Source organism: Larus michahellis, chromosome 2 (assembly GCF_964199755.1).
Source record: "Larus michahellis chromosome 2, bLarMic1.1, whole genome shotgun sequence".
Lineage (NCBI taxonomy): Eukaryota > Metazoa > Chordata > Aves > Charadriiformes > Laridae > Larus > Larus michahellis.
The window spans coordinates 73,025,044-73,045,481 of record NC_133897.1 but is presented as its reverse complement, the minus strand read 5'-3'; the positions used below and the strand labels follow the sequence as shown (position 1 = coordinate 73,045,481).

The 20,438-nt window shown below is 43.9% G+C and overlaps 1 protein-coding gene across 13 annotated transcripts in view; it reads left to right on the top strand.

Moving 5' to 3' along the window:
* The window catches only part of ATXN1 (ataxin 1), a 371,277-nt gene that overhangs the window by 266,094 nt on the left and 84,745 nt on the right, over window positions 1-20,438 (top strand). For 12 of the 13 annotated variants that reach the window (XM_074575863.1, XM_074575870.1, XM_074575875.1 and 9 more), the window contains one exon: window positions 16,423-16,546. The gene's annotated coding sequence lies outside the window, so the exon portion shown is untranslated. Of the gene's footprint in view, window positions 1-16,422; window positions 16,571-20,438 lie in introns of all 13 variants that reach the window. The other variant, XM_074575874.1, reaches the window with a different exon arrangement.

Sequence of the window (20,438 nt, the reverse complement as noted above, 5' to 3'; positions counted from 1 at the left end):
TCTGCAAATACAGAGTAAGAAATGAACAGGCAAACTCTGGCTGATATCCTTGGCATCGCAATGTGGGTATATTAACTTTACTAATTTGTTGGGAAAAAAAGTGCCACAATTTGTCACTCCCAATGGCACAGCTATCAGTGTTCCCAGCTGCTGTTAGCAGTGGATTTAATCTCAGTACTTTTGCCATCTGCCATTAAAGCACTGCAGACTACTAGAGGAGTGTGAGATTGCAGTGGCTTTGGGTAGCTTTCAGAAGAGCTGAGCAGATTCTTTGATTTGCCATGATCAAATATCCAGATTGCCACAGCATAACTCGAGTTCCCTTTTTGACTGGGTGACTGAAGTCGGTTGTGAACTCTTCTAATGAAGTGGCATGCAACCTTCTGGAATTGAAAATTACAGTGTCCCTGCTCCCCGAGCGCTGTAGTGGTGGCACAAAAGCAACGCTGACCTAAGTCTGTGCTGTGGGTGCGTCTGCTGCCTTTATCTGTTCTGCTGGACATTGCCCCTACGTCTGCTCTAAGGGCTGCAAGGCAGGCCCCACAGCAGGCGCACAGCGCAACCGAGTCCTTTGTCAGCTGGAATATTTTCTCCTTTGACTCTTCTGTTAATGTTTCTGTTGTAACATGCAAGATGCTGTGATGATTTGGGTGACTTTTTTTTCGCCTATGACCTGCATTTGTACCGTTGCAGGCTCTGAAGGGTTTTGTTAGCTCTGGATTGCTTTGTGACTCACCTGGGATAGGTGGTTGTCTCCTGTATCTTTATCAAGCACTAAGCTCACAGGCACTGCTCAGAAAATAACTTCAATGCAAGGTAAACTCGTATGCTGCTCTTACAATTCTCAGTCTTCAGAAAAGCCAGTAGATGGGGTGTGTGCAGTTCCTGTGCAAAATCACCGCACTTCTGAACCCAAAGATCCAACTCCAATTTTTACAATTTTGTTGCAAAGAGTCTTTTTTTTTTTTTTTTTTTTATGTTAGAGATGGCGCTCCACATGAATCACAAATTTAAGCACCCCTGAGCGGAAGCACCCAAAATTCTTGATTGATACTTATGCATGAAGTACCCTGAGCGTGATCTACTGTGCACCTTCCAACACAGTTAGGTCTTTGAAATCTGGGTATGAATTTTTATCATAAGCTTTTATCTTCTTTTTTTTTAAAATTACTCTAGTCATGAACTAGGAAAGTACTGGGTAACTGAAAATAGACTAGGTTACCACAGACTTCTACTTAACTTGAGGTTGCACTATTAGATGTAGATGCCATGGGGACAACTATGAAATACACTTCCTCTTTTTGTGTCTCTTAGCCTAGCATGTAAGAGTAAATGCCTATTTGTATGCATAATTCTGTTGATTATAGATGTGAAAATTGAATTTGCTAGCAGTGTAAATTAAAATATTTTGCCATTGTTAATAATGGTCATGTAAATAATAACGACAATACAGACTGTAGAAAGGTTCACTGGTCAGATCAGAAGGTGGATTTCATGCCTATATGTCAGTTATGGTAGACTTGAAATTGGAAAGAATCTAAAATAGGAGACAAGTAGGTTTGGGACAAGTGGGTTCCTGAATTGTCTTTCTCAGGGGAGGTCACAGCAGAACAGAGCATGAACCAATATGGAAATAAGCTGGCCCAAGGTCATTAATGCCATTCAAAATGAAACTGTCTAGAGATGGAGTCCTGTTAGGTAGGTTCTAGCTGCTTATAGCTGATTTGCGATAGAGAAACCTTCAAATGATTTGGTAATAATTAACCAAGGGAACTCTGCTAAAACGCAGTCCATGTCTGACATGTATACATGTAAGGAGGGAGTATCTTGCCAAGAAAAAAGTTAAAATTAGAGTGCTGTATCAGAATTCAGTTATCTTCTGAGAAGAAGCGTGAAGGCTGATGGCCAAGATCTACAGCTGAAGTTTCCCGAGAGATTTTGGGAAGAAATGATGTGCATACATCAACTCCAAGCTATTAGTGCAATTACGGGCATGTAAAAGTCTTCAAGTAGAAGAGTAGCCTCAATTAATTCAAAAGAAAAGTTTAATAGTGGAGTATGACAGAGTCCTGAAAGCACCAGTTTTGCTTGTGCCTATGATGAAAGGGGCAAATAACAACGAACCTGTTACCTAGCACTGCCTTTCAGATGAGAACCACAACAGACGTGTTTTTAATCTGGTGTGGTGAAGCGTGCCCAAAATACTCTGAGCATTTAACAGTTGCACAAATGATTCACTTTCCTAGCAGTCTGATTTTGTATTATAGCATAATCTGTTTCCCCTCTGTCTTTAATGTGCAATTCTGCTGAGCGTGCAGTTCACATTGGCTGCTTTGGGCAGACTGCAGGTCAGCTTTTGAATGTAGGAGAATTCATGAAATTTAAGTATTTTGTGTACAGTTAACAGCAGTTGTGCAAGTACAAAGACTTTGCTTTATCAGCAGACGTGGTCTAGGTTTACATTTATGTCCACATTCAATTCTTACATTTATTGCTGTGGAGCTTGGTGCAGGCTTTTACAGTCTGCTTTGGTAGCTGGCCAGTCCTCTTCTCCTTGTGTGAAGCACATGTTAGGGTGGTTCATTCTTCCATTAACTCTTTGATGCTGGGAAACAGGAATAATTCACATGATGTGGAAAGGGCTGGGAGGGGAATGAAAATAAATGCAAGATTAGCAAAAAATTTGTACTTGCCTTGCGCCAAGCCAGGAAGGGATTTGTGTACTGTGGGAACGATTAGACGTTAATGTTTGCTGGACTGCTGTGGCAGACAAGGGATATTTGAGAAGGTGATCCAGCTCTGCTGGGGGAGCGGAGGGCAGCCTTTCCACTTGGAAACTGGAATTGGGTTGGACACTTTCTGATTAGTCAAAAGGGTTGCTGGCAGTTGTTTGCGATAGCTCAGCTGTTTCCCATGTGACATGGCTGTGTTTCCTCACTTCTTGCCCAAGCTGGTGCTGGAGTTTGGAGTAGAAGGCACTTTGCCAGTGTTGTTCCTGTCCAGTTAAGGCTTTTTTTTGTTGGACTGGGGTGAGGTGGGGAGGAATCATAACCACGCATGGAGAAACGGTGATGAGAGGAGTGCAGAGGGAAGGCCGTATCTCCCTGCTTCCCAGTCACAGAAATAACCAGTGCCAATGTGGGAGCTTGCCTGTAGCACCTCAGCTTGGCCCAGCCAAGCATCCGTCGTGGGGTGAGCGAAGAGTGGGGTGGGACTTCCTTGCAAGGTGATTAATGCAATCTCCAAATGCTTCGAGGGGGAATCATTCGTGAGCACTGGCAGGAGCCTTTTTTCCCAGGGTTAAGTACTGTGCTGTCCTCCTTTAAACCAGAGAGATGAGAGGAGTCCGGGAGAAGGATATGAAAAATAGATTAGTTTAAATTGAAACTTGGCATCTGGAACACCGCGAACTTTGGCAGACCTCGAGATAATACTTCAAAGTTGTACAGCCCCACAAGGTGCAGTATAATTTTCTGTTTGGTCAAAGTATTACTTGGGAACTAGAGTCAGTCTTGGGGCTTCCTTGTGCTGGTTACTGTCGCACTAGCTAGAAGATAGCTCCTGGCTGAGCTGACTCTGAGCCTGTGTGCGCTGAGATGCTTACATGCCTGTTCTTCATCTCCCCAAATATTTAGCAGTAAACATTTACCCTGAATTGGTTCTACCACATTGAGCAACAAAGTGTAAATATATCCACGCCTTACTGAACCTAACCGTCTTTAGTCTCCTGAAATGATCCTCTGTATTTTAAAGTCATTGAAGCCAAAGAACGTAACTATTCTTTCTTTCATGACAGCATGAAAGGAGCGTAACCGCCTAATTACTCTGAAATTCAAATGTATGCATGGCACTTGGAAAGCGCTGGGCTCCCTTAGCTCCCTGCAGTTTGGCAGGTATATCTGTCTCCTTACTAGATTGAGTCTGGGCACTAAAGAGAAATTTAGCACATCGGCTTATCTATGAATTTGGCATTCCAGCACTGATGGGGTGATTCCCCAGGTTTAGTGATCAGAGGCAGAGAATGTCTCTCCAAGGGCAGTGAGTGCCTGTAACTCTCACCATAGTATGTGGGCCTGCTTTCTCTTTCAGCGGTGTACGAGGGAGAAGGCAAGTCAGCCTACTTCAGTCTCTGTAGCCACGTGCGTCTGGAGCTCATTCTAAAATACGATTAATACATGCCTGCACGTAGATAGAGTTTTAGGTTGTAAGATTACTAATTGGTTTCAGTGTTGTTTGCTGCTTGATGTTGGGGTTTTTTTTTAATCTAAGGTAAAAATAAAATCATTATTTTTAGCTTATAACAAAGGAAAACACTTTTTTCTCTTAAATGTCTTGATATGAAGTAATTTAAACTAAATTTCTGCACAAATAATTTCCAAGAGATTGGTTGTCAAGTATAATAAAAAAAAAAATCTGTGCTTTTGCAGGGAGCCAATGAGACTTTGCAAATTTAGATTTATTCTCAACATTAAATGTGGTTGAAGATGTCATTTTTTAAACAGCACTTTTAGAAGTAGTTAGCTTAAAAGTATAGCAATTCAAAGCACAGAGGGAATGATTTTGAAGTGTAAAGTCTTGAAACACAACGCAGAGGTTGACAGTTTCACTACAATTAGAAGCAAGGCAGGCACAACTCCCACTTCTGAAAACTTTCCTATCGCACTGCTTCCTCTCTTGGCCTAGAAAACCTCAAAAAAACCCCACCTTTGAGTGGCTTTGCTTATTGACTTAACATAGTTACACTCAATAGCATTAGGAGACAGAGCAGAAAGGGCTGCCAAATCTGTCTGTAAAGAATAATCTTTACAGAAAGCTTCACAGAGGTATTTTTTTTTCACATGCTTTCAGTCTCCTGAGAATGCTGCTTTTTTGAGGAAAGCAAGTTTTAGGTTTGGGGTTTTTTTTAATTTTTTTTTTTAACAAGGCTTGTTTTGTTAGGAAACCACTCCCTTCTGCTTCTGCATTTAGACTCGCTGCTAATTGCCTTTTGGTCGATGACATTTTCCATGAATTGCCACATTCTCCCACACTGTTACAACTTCACACTGATTATGTTATGTTCTGTGGCACTTCTGCCTGCTGCCTTTGGGAGGAGTGGCTGAGAGAGGGATGTGGTGTACCTGGGGAATTGCGATTCATTGCTTTCTGAGACAAGTTTGCTGGAACTGAGTTTTGTAGCTGCTAAGACACGTCAGAGGCTGTTCTCCCAGACTAAGATAGGTGGCTGGGGTAGGTGGGATCAGGAGAGCATCCTGTTACTGTGTCGGTTTAAGCGCTGATTTGCTGTGTGCTGATGATTTTGCTTAAGAGGTCATGAGGTGCTGGAGCAGGTCCAGAGAAGGGCAATGAGGCGGGTGAGGGGTCTGGAGAACAAGTCTTATGAGGAACAGCTGAGGGGTCTGGGGTTGTTTAGCCTGGAGAAAAGGAGACTGAGGGGTGACCTTATCACTCTTAACAACTGCCTGAAAGGAGGTTGTTGAGAGGTGGGGGTCGGTCTCTTCTCCCAAGTAACAGGCCATAGGACAAGAAGAAGCGGCCTCAAGTTGCGCCAGGGGAGGTTTAGACTGGACATTAGGAAAAATTTTTACACTGGAAAGGTTACTAAGCATTGGAACAGGCTGCCCAGGGAAGTGGTTGAGGCACCACCCCTGGAGGTATTTAAAAGACGGGTAGACATAGTGCTTAGAGATGTGGTTTAGTGATGGTTTTTGTCAGAGTTAGGTTGATGGTTGGACTAGGTGATCTGAAAGGTCCCTTCCAACCTAGGCAATTCTATGACAAGGTGGTGTGTGGCATGTCAGGCTGATATTTTTTATCCTAGTCACAAGCTGTAGTGGAAGGCCAACCCCAACCTGGTGCCAGAGAGGGTGCAGGAGAGGGCAATCTTCATGGACACTTCTGGCTCACTGAGACCCTTGGGTTGCCCACCAAACCCAAGATGCAAAAGCAGTCTTTCTCCCAGAGCCTGGGGATAGCTCAGGTTTGTCCTTAGCCCAGCTCTGTCCTCTGCAGCAAAACCTCCCGGAGTAGCTGAATATAAGATCATTGCCGATTGAAGCTCGAGTGCTGCCGACAATGAGAACTGGATGTAGCAGAGTTGTTCAGCACAGCTAATCCACTTAAACTGTGGCGCTCATCTGCTGATCTGCAGAGGTGACGGCGCTCTTAGGTGGGATAGCTAAAGAGGCTTTGGCTTGAGCTAGCGCTTCAGGGCAATCAAAACCTGCAGCTAGGGCTGAGGATCTGGTTACACGAAGTTGGCCCTGACCCAACCAAACGTGGTTAAAAGTGAGAGGTTGGGTGAGATAAACCCCTCTACTTAAGCCTTGTCTTAGTTTGGGAGCTGATGAACATGTTCAAGTGCTTTTCCAGTCTAACTTCTTTGATCAAAGGTAGGGCTTACTTGGTTTCTGAACTAGGATGAGCTTTGCCAATAAAAGCCCTTTTTTTAAACTGTGATAATTGCATCCACACTGCTAGCAGGTAAGGTTTCTGCTTTAATTGTGTCACTGCACGTTAAGGTACGGATCTTTTACAGGTAGAAAAACTGTGATTTCTGACATAGTAAGCACGGTTGCGTCCCAACTGTGGCTATTGGCGGCGGTGCAGGATGAACAGCTGGTGTTGTAACTGGATCTCTGACTACATTACTCTGTTGTCCAGCCTGTGACATGAGGGTTTTCACCTCAATGAGGTGGTTAAATTCAGGTCCATCTGACAAGCCAGCAGCAGTGGTGGCTGCAGCCAAGCCCAGTGTGGCCTTTTCTGCCGTGCAACAATTGGAAGGGTTGGCTGCAGCCTGGAAGAGCAGGCAGTGGCCACTGCTCCTGCCCTGCTGATGTTTACCCTGGATAAAACCTTTATTTGTTCAGTCTTACCCTTTTTTTGCGGTTGAGGGGAAGGGCAGGGAGGGGAGTGTGAGGAGAGGTGGGTTGTACACCTACATTGCTGAGTCCTCTGCTGTCCTCCCTGTGGCACTAGAAGGCATCCTTAGAGACTAAAACTTGGTTGCCTTCTGTGAAGAGGGTTTGTAATGTTCTTGCAGACCAGTTTCTTCTCTGCAGCTAACCTCCACTTGCTGCAGGGAAGAGTGCTGCGGCTCCAGTCAATTCTAGTCCCACCACAAGCCAATGCAACCGGTGACCACTCTCACACCACCCATGTGCAACCCATACCCCCAGGTACAGGGACCTGCTCCCTCCTTTCCTTCAGCAGCAGAAAAAAGCAGAAATGAAGGCAGGACTCTCTAACTTTCAGGAAAGGCTGAAGCTGGTCAGTTGGAATAAGGAGAGTACCAGGAAACAGAAGCACTTGTGTTGCATAGCTTTGGGCAGGTCAATTATCCCTTCTCCAGTGAAATTGCCCTTTGCATAAGGTATGAATAATAATACTCAACTTACCTTGCAGGAGCGTTATGGAGTGTGCAGTTAATATTTTTTTTACAGTGTTTGTAATATGTAAAACCCTAAATGAGTGCTAAGTATTACTGTGATTTAATTTTATTGAGGGTTAAACATTGGTCACGTGCCCAGCTGAATATTCACTGGCAGTGAGCTAGGCAAGTGACCAGCAGCAAGTGTGTTTGGCAGCAAGCAATGGACAAAAAAGGAAAACGGTGCTAACTTATTCGGTCCTACCTGGTTTTTTTCCCTCTGTTACCACTGTACGTTTCCCATGAAGCGGATGGAGGTGATCAAAATATCAAATTGGAACTCTATATTTTAATGGACTTAAATTTTACTGTATAAAAGGCAAATAAAGGTTAGTGGCATGAAAAATCGTCTTATACGAGGGTGAGAGAGTGGAAGTGCCTCCAGGCGTGCTCTGAAAGGTCCTTAAATGATAGCTTTTGGAAACAGATCATACCTGAGTAGGTACATGGCTGGTTTTTCACTGGGGGAGTAGCACGCCCGGGGTGCTAGTTCCTGCACGTTTCATGCTACTGCTGATGAAGGTTTTGCGTTGCCAACAAGGTGGACTTAAAAAAAACCTGGAGGGGAATCAACGTTGACAGGGTTGGTACCCCGTGGCAGCAGCACCAGTAAGGGAGTGTGCAGGGGGTGGGTGTGTGTGGGGTGCGTGTTGGGATGCTCCTGAGTTTGAAACATGAGTCAGTGCCAGACTCCGACGTGTTTCTGTGTTAGAGCTGCCGGGTGTAAGAGAGAGAGAGGGAGACAGCGTATGTGATTTCTACAGCTTGCTCTAAATTGGCGTGAAATGGGGGCTTTCCAGTGGTGGGGTTACTCCAAGTGCGATCGCACCAGCAGGTTTCACGTTGCACCTCGGCATGCGTGTGCCTCCCATGCGTTTTGTTACTGCCTGCTCGTTCTCGTTAATTTTTATTAGGTGTGAAATGTGAAGGCTTGTCCTAATTACCACTGGTAGATGATAGCACAACTGAATGACAATCTTTCGATAATCAGGGCTAACTTCTGCCCTCGGATAATTACACACCAGGCTCATTGAAGCTGGTGTATTCCTGGTAGGGAGGAAGGATTTGGCCCACACTTTCTCTGTGTGCATTAATTTACCGTCTTTGCTCTGTGACAGTGTCCTGAGGAACATGTCCAAAGGTCAGCAAAGCAGAGAAGGATCTTCCCAGTGTCTTTTTTTAAGCTTTGGGCTAAAGTCTGCATCCTACCCTTGTTCTCATTGCATTTGAAAATCACGCTTGGCCCTGGATTTTCTCAAGGTTTGCTTTCTTCCCCAGGTCTAAAAGCTGCCATGGTCATGTACCCAAACATAGTGACAGCATCAACTCCACATTTAAGTTCTTGTTTAGTGGTGTTTCTGAAAATATCAATCGCTGCAAGAAAACAAATGGTAGAGATGCAGCATATGTTGCACATAACTTACTGCCTTTTTAAAAAAAATTACAGTATAAAATTCAGGGGACAAATCTCAAATCCTGTGAAATTAATGGTGCAATGCCAGTTTATCTAAAAGAACCTTACACTTGTCCCTGAATCTTACAAGTCCTTAACTACAATTTGCTTTCTCGCATGCCACTCACCTTCCAGATGATACTTTTTTGGCATTATTAATTATCATTATTGTTGTTGCTGTTATTATTCCAGGAGATCTGTAGGGGAGGAAAGCTGAAATCTGGATTAAAAATAGCGTTTTCATGTCCTCCCACTCACTGTACTTTGTGCACAGAATGCCTTTTATAAATGCAGACTTGCTGCTTGGCTAGATAAAAGAAGCTGTCACTTCATTTCCATAACGAAGTCGTTCCCAGGAGAATTTCATTGTTTTAGCAATAAAATTTTTCTAAAAGGCCCTTTATTTTGCCTGAGAAAGGCAAGAGAAATGAACTTCTGACTGGTTATTCCACAAAACAATTAGGAGAAAGCAAGACTGTCTTGATTTGATGTAAGGAGATCTGTATGTGCATGAATTCCCTCTCGTGTAAGATGAGAATGGATTCCGAACTGAAAATACACACCCCAACCTTACACACAGTCATACTTTTTTTTTTTTCTCCTTGCTCACAGAGACATCACACATCTTTATCAGCATTCTCTTGAATAAATTTGGTCATATCCTTAAATTCTGCTTATTTCAAAAGGCACTTGCATGACTTCTGATTCAGATGCTTTCCTGAATTCCAGGCAGTTGTGGATAATGATTACTGATTATTACAGTGCCTTAATTTTGTTACCAGGTATGTTCTTATTCCCGGAGAAGAGTGATCTCTGTGTGCTGTACCGAGCTTCAGCACTTCTTGAAGTGGGGAGCGTGCTTTTGCTATTGTGCACAGTGGCAGGCCTGGTCCCTCCCCGCCTGCGTGCAGGATGCTGCCACGGCCTCTCGCCACTTCTGCGGCATTTCTCACCCCTTTTCTCAGCTAGTCTGTGTCCCATGCCAGCTTGACATTCCTTTTCTCTGAATGCTGAACGTGCTAAAGCATGTCACAATTAGAGCATCAAAGAAGTGCTGATAAAGAAAGCATATACAGTAAGCAAAAAGTTTTATGGCTTGAATTTAGTTCTCTCCTATTTTTTTTATTTTTTGGGGGTATTTCTCATTTGCCACACGTTTTGAGCCACGTTTGTATTTTGCGAAGTACAAATCGACCCAATTACCACTTCAGTCACTGTAGACAGCCTACTACTAGGTAGTAGCAGGTATTAGTAACCAAGAACAAAAGGGAAGAGGAGAAAAACATTTTCTTTGTAGTCAGGAAAGCCTTTATAGATTTGGCATCACACTTAAAATTACATTGTGTTGAAGAAATGCAACAATTTCGGAAATTATTATTTATAGGAAGGTTTGTGAATTCAGGATGTGATATTCTGACTCACCCAACAGCAAACATGTTTGCACTCCGGCTGGTATGACTCACGCTGGCATTTGTCTTTAGTGTGGCAATTGTTTTAGCCCTCTGCTTGGTGCACGATGAATGAAATGGCTGAGGTCCCCTGTTGCAGATTTACTACGTGCAGCTACGCTGGTAAATCACAAGCTCAGCTGTAGAGTATTTCCTGTAACACACACACACACACATGCACGCACATGCACATACACACACAGATGCGTGCGCACACATTCCGCCCCCCGCCCCAAGTAATACTTTACTTTTAAAGACTAGATTCATAGAAAGGAAATGCATAATTACAGTGCTGGCTTTTGCACCACATAAAGCAGCCCACATCAAAAGGTGTTTGCCATTAATGTTTCAACAGGTAATCTCTGGATTTATTGCCAAGCCGTGTTCCTGTTACTTAGCGCTCGGTGTTGAAAGCATTGAAATCTTTGTTGTAAGCTAGCATAGTCATCTTAATCCTGCAAAAAAAGTTAGTCAATAGCGCCTTTGTTTTCCAGCACTGTGTTTCATGTTGCATCAGCAGCGCAGAAGACGTGGCCGCGCTGGAAGCAGGGAGAAGGTTAAGGGTGGGTTTTGGGCTGGTTTCCTAAAGGAAGCGAGGCTCATGTGGTGGCATTGTTTGCGCTTGTGCCTGCATGTGTGGTGGCTCGTATTACTCGGGTCCTCCTCAACCCGACCTGCTGCACGGGTAGAGGCTATGGGGAAGCTGCTCCCTGAAAGCTTTGTGTAAGTAGGCAGCCGAAGAGCTGCGGGAACCTGTGGCTGAGCCCAGTGAGGCAAAAGCCACGGCCCCAGCTCCAATCTTACTGGCACCAGGGAATCGGTACGGTGGGTATCCTCTGGTATTGCTCCTGACGCCTTTCTGCTGGTATTTCTTCATGCTAGAACCCCCAGAGGTACCTTTGGGTGGTTTATCTTTGGCTTGTTAGAATATTGCAGATAAACAGAACCTCAGCCGTTGGTTTTGGTGCTGCTACCCCTAGGGACTCACAGCATTTGGATTCCCCCTTCACCACCATCTGTTTGCAGGAGAGCTGTGGCCATCGTCTGTGAGATGACTGTACGTTTAAAGAAGCCCTACCCTTTGAGCTTGTTCTCATCTGTAACAAGTTACAAGGGTGCTGTAGTTCTTCAAATATGCAGGAGGCTCATTGTCTCAACTCAGGGCTGAGCTGCATTTTTTGCATAATAGCTTCCACAACAGAAAAAGAGAAATATTTATGTCATGTAACAGAAGCATCCAGAGTGGTTATTTTTATTGCTTCTATCTGTTCAACATTACTGGCTCTGAGCCTGAATTATTGTGGACCATTTGAATTCTTTTTCCAGTATCATCTTCTACTCAGAAGACCTGTAGGAATGACTGTGTTACAAACATGCAGGCAACAGAATTGTTTTTGCTTAAAACATCTGTGTGAGAATGAAAAAGCTGGCACGCTAAGAGAAAAGTAGATCAGTGTTGAAATCCCCCCTCTTCCCTCCTGCTGTTCCTGCTTTGATAGCCATGAGAACATGGCAAATAGGGGGTGCTGATGTTAATGGGATGATGGATTTGTACTAAAAAAGAGGTCATTGACATCTGATAGGAGGTATTTGCAAGGTATTTTTAATCTTCCAGTTCTGTACTATTGCTTATTAGGCAAAACAACCTAGACATGCTCCTGTTAGTTTTCTTTTTGCCTGATGGCGTTGTACATTGCACCAACTGCCCACCACTTTGCTTACTCTCTTAATACCTTACGCTGCACTCTCTTGGTGGGAAAAATCTTGTAGAGCTTCGAAACTAAGCACAGTAAGTGAAGCACAGGGATAAGCACAGTTTAACCTCCGGTCTTCTTGGAAAAACTGGGTATTACTGAAGTACAAATAATGTGTGTGGTTGTGATTGCTGTTATTTTTGTAAAGGTGATGTCTCAGAGGTCCTAGTCAGAGTTGTATTTGTATTGTCACTAGGTATCGTGTGAACAGAGAGTGTAAGTTTGAGCTGGCATGCATATTTTTGTATTTACAACCACCCCTGTGGTTGATGAACCTTCATCTATTTTCTGATCGCCTGTTTGGAGGTGTCAGGGTGAGGGAATGGATAACAAGAGCAGTGGGTACCGCTCTGGGAACAAAGTTGCTTGCATGCTTTCCAGGTAACAGGTTTTGAAGGACTGATGTCCAGTGAGTAGGGCTGAGAAAGCCCATTCTCAGTCTGCTTACGTAGGTTAACACTAAGACCAGGGGCAGTTTATCTGAGCCTTAAGCTGGGAAAAATACCTGCTGTGGATGAAATAATGAAGAATAATGTCTTTTTTTAGATTAAATCTTGGGACGCTGATTTCTAGGCGAGTAACAGTTAATGTTAGTTGTGCGGAATCAGTGGTCATCTTCAGTAGTGGCCCCTGCACTGGAGGGTGTGAGCTGCAGCCTTACCCCTGCACCCCCACATGCTGGTCCTGTCTGTCTGCTGTTTGCAGACAGAAGTTCCCATCCTGCAGCATTTCATTTTCCCGGTGAGTAAGCACTTGCACTGGAAATGCCATTCACACAGGAAAGATGCACTGGGATGGGGGGGCCCATGGATGTGTCCGCAGAGCTGGGGGAGGTAACATCTATCTTCTTTGCCCTACTACAGATTGCAGGGCAGGGTGGATTACTTCTTTGTCTGAGCCCCATGATCTGCATGCTGTTTTTCTAGTTTAGGACCTGCAGGATGTGCAAAGTGCCGACAACTTGATTTGCTATTCCCTTACACCTAGATACAGTTATTCACCCTGCACAAAGTGGGTGTAACACCTCGTGAAGTTGGGCATTTCACTGTGGACCACATGCAACGCCATGGGAAGTGCTTGTTTATGTGACAAAAGCTGTGGAGAATCAAGCTTCAGATGAGGAATGGATGCTAAACAGAAATCAGAGTGATGCCTTCCTGTTTTATGCAAGCAAAACCTCTTTTGTGCTAAGGTGATATTCCTTCACCATAGCCTTAAAGTAGTCATAATTGTGATTTAAGTCTTTTTTACACTAGCAGAACAATTAATGTAAAGATGACTCAGCCCCATCAGGAGCAGCCTTTGTACACTAGACAAAATGTCAGGAGATTTTCAGATAGGTAAAGTTTGGCTTGGCTGGTGTAGAGAAGCTTTTATTAACTTGAAATCTAAAAGATAGTTAATTCTTGGTTGGTTTGTGGGGTTTGTTTTTTCTTCTTAATTTCCATTAGAATCTTTCCTGTGCGTTTAAAATCAGCTAAACCTGTTGAAAATCATTTAGAAGTTTTTTCCTGACATGATAGATGATATGCACATTAGGTAATTGAAATCGCACACGCTCCAGGTAGATGCAACCTCGCCTTTCCCATTTGCGGTGGGGCAGGATTGAACCTGTCTTAAAACTATTTTCATGCATAGGGAGAATAAAGGAGGAAATGAATTACGGTTTTATTTGAGCTGAAGGATTAGTTGTGGGATAATAGTGAACAACGAAACAACTTGGAAACAATGCTGCTGTCTCTTAAACAGTTTTATTAGCTTATGCTGATTTGTGAATTAGGAAAACCAAATTACGTGATGCAAGAGAGCAAGGAACGGCAATTAAAAACCTGCAGGAAAGGACTAGAAAAACTGTGATCTCTCACTGCCTGCTCTTCAAGGCAAGATGGAGAGCATGACCTTTTCTTGGAATAAATACAGGGTATTGCACAGGGCTGACTGGTTTTCAGTTTTGCCAATTTGCAGTTGCTTGCTTGTACTATGGTTCTTATTTGTTGATTGCCCTGGGGTCCAATTTTAGTAGCTAAATACTCCCAAGAAGTACTTCCATGTTCTTTGATTTGAGGTCTGTTCATCTCTCAATTACACTTCTAATCTGTCAACTCAATGTCCTTTTCAGCACTGAAAGGCAGGGCTATGCTGCGATATTTGAATAACCATAATGCTGTGGGACCATGAGAAACAGCTTCCTTGCGTAACGCTTCCCTTTTATAGCCGAGATGTGATCAGTAACCGTGTATATAATGATTCATTGATCATGTTGAAACTTCAGATGCAAAGCCTGGTTAAAACCTACTTATACTGCGAACTGGCCTTCCTTGTTGGTCCCAAGTTACGACTCTTTTGCGTGTTTCAAGAAGAGCGTGTCATCACAGCCAGTCAGATCTGCACAGTAAAAAGATCGTCCCAATTAGGGAACAAGCGCTCTGTTCTTCAGGCGAGGTTTGTGCTTCAGGAAGCAGTGTGTCTCCCTGTGCATCCTGAAGTTTGTTCCACACTCTCTTTAAATTTTAAGCATAAAAATGTCTGGAAACAGTTGCAGGCAGACGTGCTTTGCCCCTCGCAGAAAGAAGTGCCTACGGGTAAGGTCAAGTGAGCAAGTTGTAGCGGATTAAACTAGCTTGTGAATTTACAGCACATCATCTGCTCCATAATAACTGGCTGTGTGCGTGGTGCACCCTACAGTAAATACAAGGTCCCTCGCCCCTTTTTTTCCCTGAGGGCTAGGCTACCTCACTTCATGTCATCTTTCTTGTGATATAAGAGTGCATGGAGAAGGAAACCTGCCACAGAGCATCACTGCACTGTATCTCGCAGATGCTGCTTGCGACTTGTTCCTGTGTCCACGCGCTGCCAGGGGGTCTGCAAGAGAAATTCCAGACCGATAGCAAGATAACTGCATAGTTAGCATGCTGGTTGGCGGACACTGTTCTGTGAGGGCTTAGCCTCAGCCAGTAAATCCAGAAGTAGTCTTAAACCAAAGCTGGATCAGCTGGGCAAATACTGGTTTGGGTTTTGGAAGGTTTTGTTGTTATTGCTGTGTATGTACAACTAAAACAGACTGTCTCAGGCCTGTAAACTTTTTTGAATAGTTATGATCGCGTGGCCTTCCCTCTGCTGTTCACCCGTGAACTGCTCTTGTCCATCTGTCTGACTTGTTTCCTGCCTTCACATAAGGTGAGGTTCATCTGCATGCGTCTGCAGCCATCTAATCTGAGCTCAGTGTCTAGACTCACTTTATGGAGGGAGAGAAGCAGACCTTTCTAGAAAGTGATTCATTCTGTCCTAAAGCAGATGCTTACGATAGGTCGAATTAATCATCTTCTAGATTGCCTGGTTTCCTCCACTGAAAGTAAAGATAGCTTGCACTGTCTCAGTTGTAGGCTTTTGTCCTACACATGTTTTCGGTCTGGGGACATGGACTCCAGCGTAGTACTGATAGTATGGGATACGTATGTACAAATCCTGAAATTACATGTGAAATGTTTGAGGAGCCTTAACATCAAGGAGATAGGAAAGATTTGTGACACAAAGTGAAACTACGAATTTAGGAACCACAAGTAGACCATGGGAACCTGGCTGAAGGAAAGAGTGTTCAACAGGGGCCGTGTGGAAATGTGCACTCTATTTCAAGTATTCTGTGTGGGGCTCACATAAAAATGAAGCATGGCATTTTTCCCAGACCCCAGTAAAAAGGCTGAGGATAATTTGATACCTTGTACAGTAGGTCAAAAAAATTAAAGAGTCGGTCCACAAAGAAATTCTGTCAAAAAATAAGTATAAAAGAACCGCATGATATTAAAAAATCTCAGATGTGAAAAATACTTCCTACTGAGAAATAGCAAGTGTGTGTGTGTGTTTGGTTTCAGTACTCCTTTGTTGCAATATTACAAATAACCACAGAAATAGATAGGTGTTTGCATCCCCTTAGAGGAATTCATTGAGAACAAAAATCTTCTTGTATGGATCTCTCTGCACACCGTGGGCTTTGTTTGCATTTGCTTTTCAAAAGAGCAACCTCAAGAAGTTTTTTCTTCCTCTTGTTATGGCAACAGAAGTATCCAAGAACTATTTTAATTATGTATCTGCCTCAGCAACTCTGAACTGGGTTTTAATTATTGGTGATAAGAAGTACAGAGCAAATGACTCTTCTTATCCTAGATCAGCGTTTGACGTACACTTTCTACTGGAATCTCCATCCTGGGAGCTTATTAAAAATGCATTTGCTTCAAGGAGGTGTAGGAATCAATTGTTCATTTGCTAAACATGTCTATGGATTTTCCTCTTTTTAGTCCTTGCCTTGCTTTCTTACTTTGTTTTGCCTTTTTTTTACAGCTCTATCGTACTTTATTTGAAAGAGGAAAACCAGTGAGGACCTGTGAGCAATACGGCACTTTCTGAAAAATCTTCATGCTAAAGGATAATCCAGAATTCCCCGAAGAAGAGCGTAGTGAATGTTGTGAGTTCCTAGCAGCGATAACGTGTACTTGCAATTATGTCTTTTGGGGGGTGGTATCTTCACTGCAGTGTTTGCACCCATCCCTGTGATGTACTGAACATCTTTTTGCTCTGCTGGAACCGAAGGTTGGGCTGCAAAGCTGGCCTTGAATTTCTCTCCCTCTCTGTTTTTTCTTTCTCGTAGTGTCTTCAAGGGCAAAATAGTGTTATCTAAGTAGAGATGAGGGGTTTCTTTTCCTTGGACTGCTACAATTATTTAACATATTACTGGCACTTTCTAGTTAAGCCTGCATTTGAAGGCCTTGTGGCTGTGTAGCCTAGCAAGAATGAAAAATTTTATGGGTAACAGTTTTATGGATAACAGCACTCTACAGGTCAGATTCAGGAGTTTTATACGTGCTTATACAATGGTTGGAATTATTTGGCCACTTCCAAATTAGAGGAATGCCAATGTAGTTATTTGCATGTGGTATTCCAAACTCCTATTGCTTTGATCAGTTCATTATATAAGTTTGAGTATTTTCAGTACAATTGCCCTTCTCGAAGGGTTGTGTTCATGAGAACTGGAGTAGCACACAGAGGGGAACACAGTCACATAGCTAAGACCTTGACCCACCTGCGGTTTTTAAAAAAAACTGTTCCCATGAGGGATGGCTACAGAGAAGGCATAAATATTTTTATGTTCATTGTTTTTTCTCCTGAAGCCCACTGCTTTTCTGGGTTGAAATGGGCGAATGTGCAGATCAAATGTAAACATCCTCACAAACAGGAAAACAAGAATTCTCTGCCTGCCAGGTTTGAAATTAATCCTTATTCTTGTCTTAAGGAACCTTGGGAATTTCAAAATCAGATACATTAGTATTTAAATCCTTATGCCCAAACCGTGCAGTGGTCCTTCAGGATATTAGTGATAAAACAGCTGCAGATTCTTCCGGTTTGAGCAAAATAGTTTTTGCACTTTCCATAAATTTAGTAAATATAAATATATTGTATGACTGCTGGGCATGCCTTCTAGCTCCCTGGAAGTTGGATGACCTACTTTGCTCTGCTTTTTCCTTTGGGTTGAGACAGATTCTAAGCGGGGCTGCTGTCCCAAGAGCCACTTGCAAAACAGATGTTAGAGAAGACACCGAAAAATCTTCATCTCTCCCCTTTCCCACATGCTTTGATCTACAGTGAAATAGTTAACAAAGCTGACATTTTGAGTTGTTAGTTACTAGGACCGCTAAGCTGCCAAGTTAGTAACTCATTGAGATGAGTAAGGGGCCTCTGAGACCCAGAGCATCTCACTGTCTATGTATCGAAGCAGACATGACCATATTGGCTTATTCCCACACTTTAAAAGACTTCTTTGAAACCACAAGGGCTTACTGTGCACACTGACATCCTAGAGCAGAGGAGGGCAGCCTTAAATAATAACTAAAATAATAATGATAATAATAATAAAACTGTCCTGGCATGCAAAGCTGTTGGGATAACAGGAGATGTCTGTTCAAGATCTTGCAGTCAGGTCCACTGATTGCAACAGCAGCACCACCTCATGCCGAGGAGAGCATTGCCCGGGTCCTCTAAGGTATGTGGTGTGCCAGATCAGCCAGATAAACTGCATGAGAAAAGGAGGTGATTGTCAGCCATTACAGGGGATGTATTACAGCATCTGTCAAAGATGCTGTTATGATTATTACATTCTGACCTGTTCTAAATGGTTTAAAATGAGCCCGCTTAAAGTGCAGCATGGTGGTCTGCTGTTGTGGTGCCAAAACCCTGAATTACACTCAGGAGGCCCGGGTTTGCACAGAAAAAGCAGCACTCTTCTCACTAGGTACAGATGCAAAGAAGTGCTCTTGAGAATGGCTCTCACGCTGGCATCCAGGGCTGGTTTCTTTCGGGGAGTCTTTAGTAGGTGATGGAGAGCTCTTTAGAAGTTCCTTGAGAGTGTATTTTGTCACTTGGCTTCTGCTTGGAGGACAGTGCTGCAAGGAGGTGGCGGTTGGCCAGGCTCCTCCTCTCCCCTCCCTTCTTTCCTTTATCCTCTTGGGGAGACAGGAATACCAGAGATGAGGAGGGATTGTGTTTCTGCTGAAAGGGAAATGCCAGCGTACAATGATTTTACTGAAAAATACCGCTCTCTTCCCTGAGTGTTTGCAGGATATCATCACGTTGAGATGTGCCGAAAGCTATCAGACCTTTCCCATTGCAAGCGGTAGCTGTTCTCATCCCTTCCGCCGCCTCCTCCTGCCACCCAGGCAAATTTCAGAGGAAGGGGGGGTGTGAGGAGGGAGGGGGGCAGTCGATTGAGACCAGTGTCTTGTATCCACCTAGAAACTGCCTGTTTACTAAACAGTACAAATTTCTCGCTTCCTTTCTCCTGCTCTCCTCATTTGGATGAAGCACATTTCTGGAATAGCAGAGCTTGTACAAATCAAGTCCATATTCCTCTTTTGCAGAGAGAGAAAGGGATGTCAGGAGGATTCATTAAGGAGGAACATGTACTTCACTTACTGAGGGGTAAAAACAAAGCGAGGCAAGGCTCCTTTGCTCTCGCAGGAGGGTACCTTGCGAATTTCAGCATACGGTTTTGTAATTTTCTGGTAGGATTTAGGTATCCTGAGGTTTTTTTTCCATCCTGAAAACATATGCCGCAGTTTTTTTGGAGTGCTAGCCGCACAAGCACAAACACATTCTGACAGAAGCAACGAATAAACTCTTCGTGTTCCTCACTTGCAAGCATTTCTTCACTTTTTTTTTTTTTTTTTTGCGCTTATGTGAAAACCTCTGGCACGCTTTGTGGGAAATGGAAAATAAATCTCTAAATCCAGTATGTGTCAATAACGGAAGTATCTTCAGTTGATCTCGTATCTATAGTTGTTATTTTGGGCAAACTGCATATGGCAGGATAGTAAACATCCCCTCTCCTCACTCCGATGGCTTTTCTGTGCCCACCTTCGGTGGAGACCTGCTGCCATGGGGGCTGACTCTGAAGAGGGTCCCAGGGACTGTGGCTGCGTAAGGCTTAGCCCCGGTCCCGTCCCATTTTTGAGCTGCTGCCTCCTCGCTCCCCTCACCCTGGCCCTATCTCATCCGTACTCCTCCTCTGGCTGCTGGCTGTTTTTCCTGGCACCTGGACCTGCGGTGGGGCTGGGAGCCACAGCTCCTGGGGCTGATGTCAATGCCGCTTCCTGAGCCGCCTGGCTAGGCTGGCAGCGGTGCAGGCACACCCTCTCCCCCGAGCATCCCCTTCTCCGCCTGCCCGCGCTGCCACTGCGGCAGCCCCTCAGAGAGGAGGCATACACAAGGGATGAAAACAGAACGTTCGCGAGCCTTTTACACCGGTTGTCTGCGAGTGGCCATCTCCCATGCCTGGAGCCTCAGCGCCGGGTTTGTGGCGTGGTTGGAAGTGATGCCCGTGCCCAGTGTCTGCTCAAATGGTGATGAGCTGTGCACACCTTGGAAGAGCGACGGGAAGTTTTGACACGTGCAGCCTTAATGTTTTAGGACGTCTTTGCTTTTCAATTGCCTTGGTATCAGTATGCTAAACCATTTTGTGGTTTTCTACGGAAATTACCAGGCTACCAACCAAAGAGAGCGCTGCATGTGTCCGTTCTTCCAAACAACTGCCCAGTACATGCCACTTAGTATTTATAGGGAGAGGGAAAAAGGGAAGAATCGCTGTCATTTGAGAAATGTCTCTCAGAAGCGGCGGTAATTTATTCCCAGGCATTATTCTTCATTAAGAGCTACAGACAGCTGCAGCTTCCCTTTAAATAGAAATTGCACTCTGTAGGCATGCTATACATAGGGCTTCAGGTTTCTGACATTTCTCTGCCAAAAATCAGAAGTATTTCTCACCAAATAAATGTTTATTCAGAAAGTCTTATTTCCTGGCTTTTATT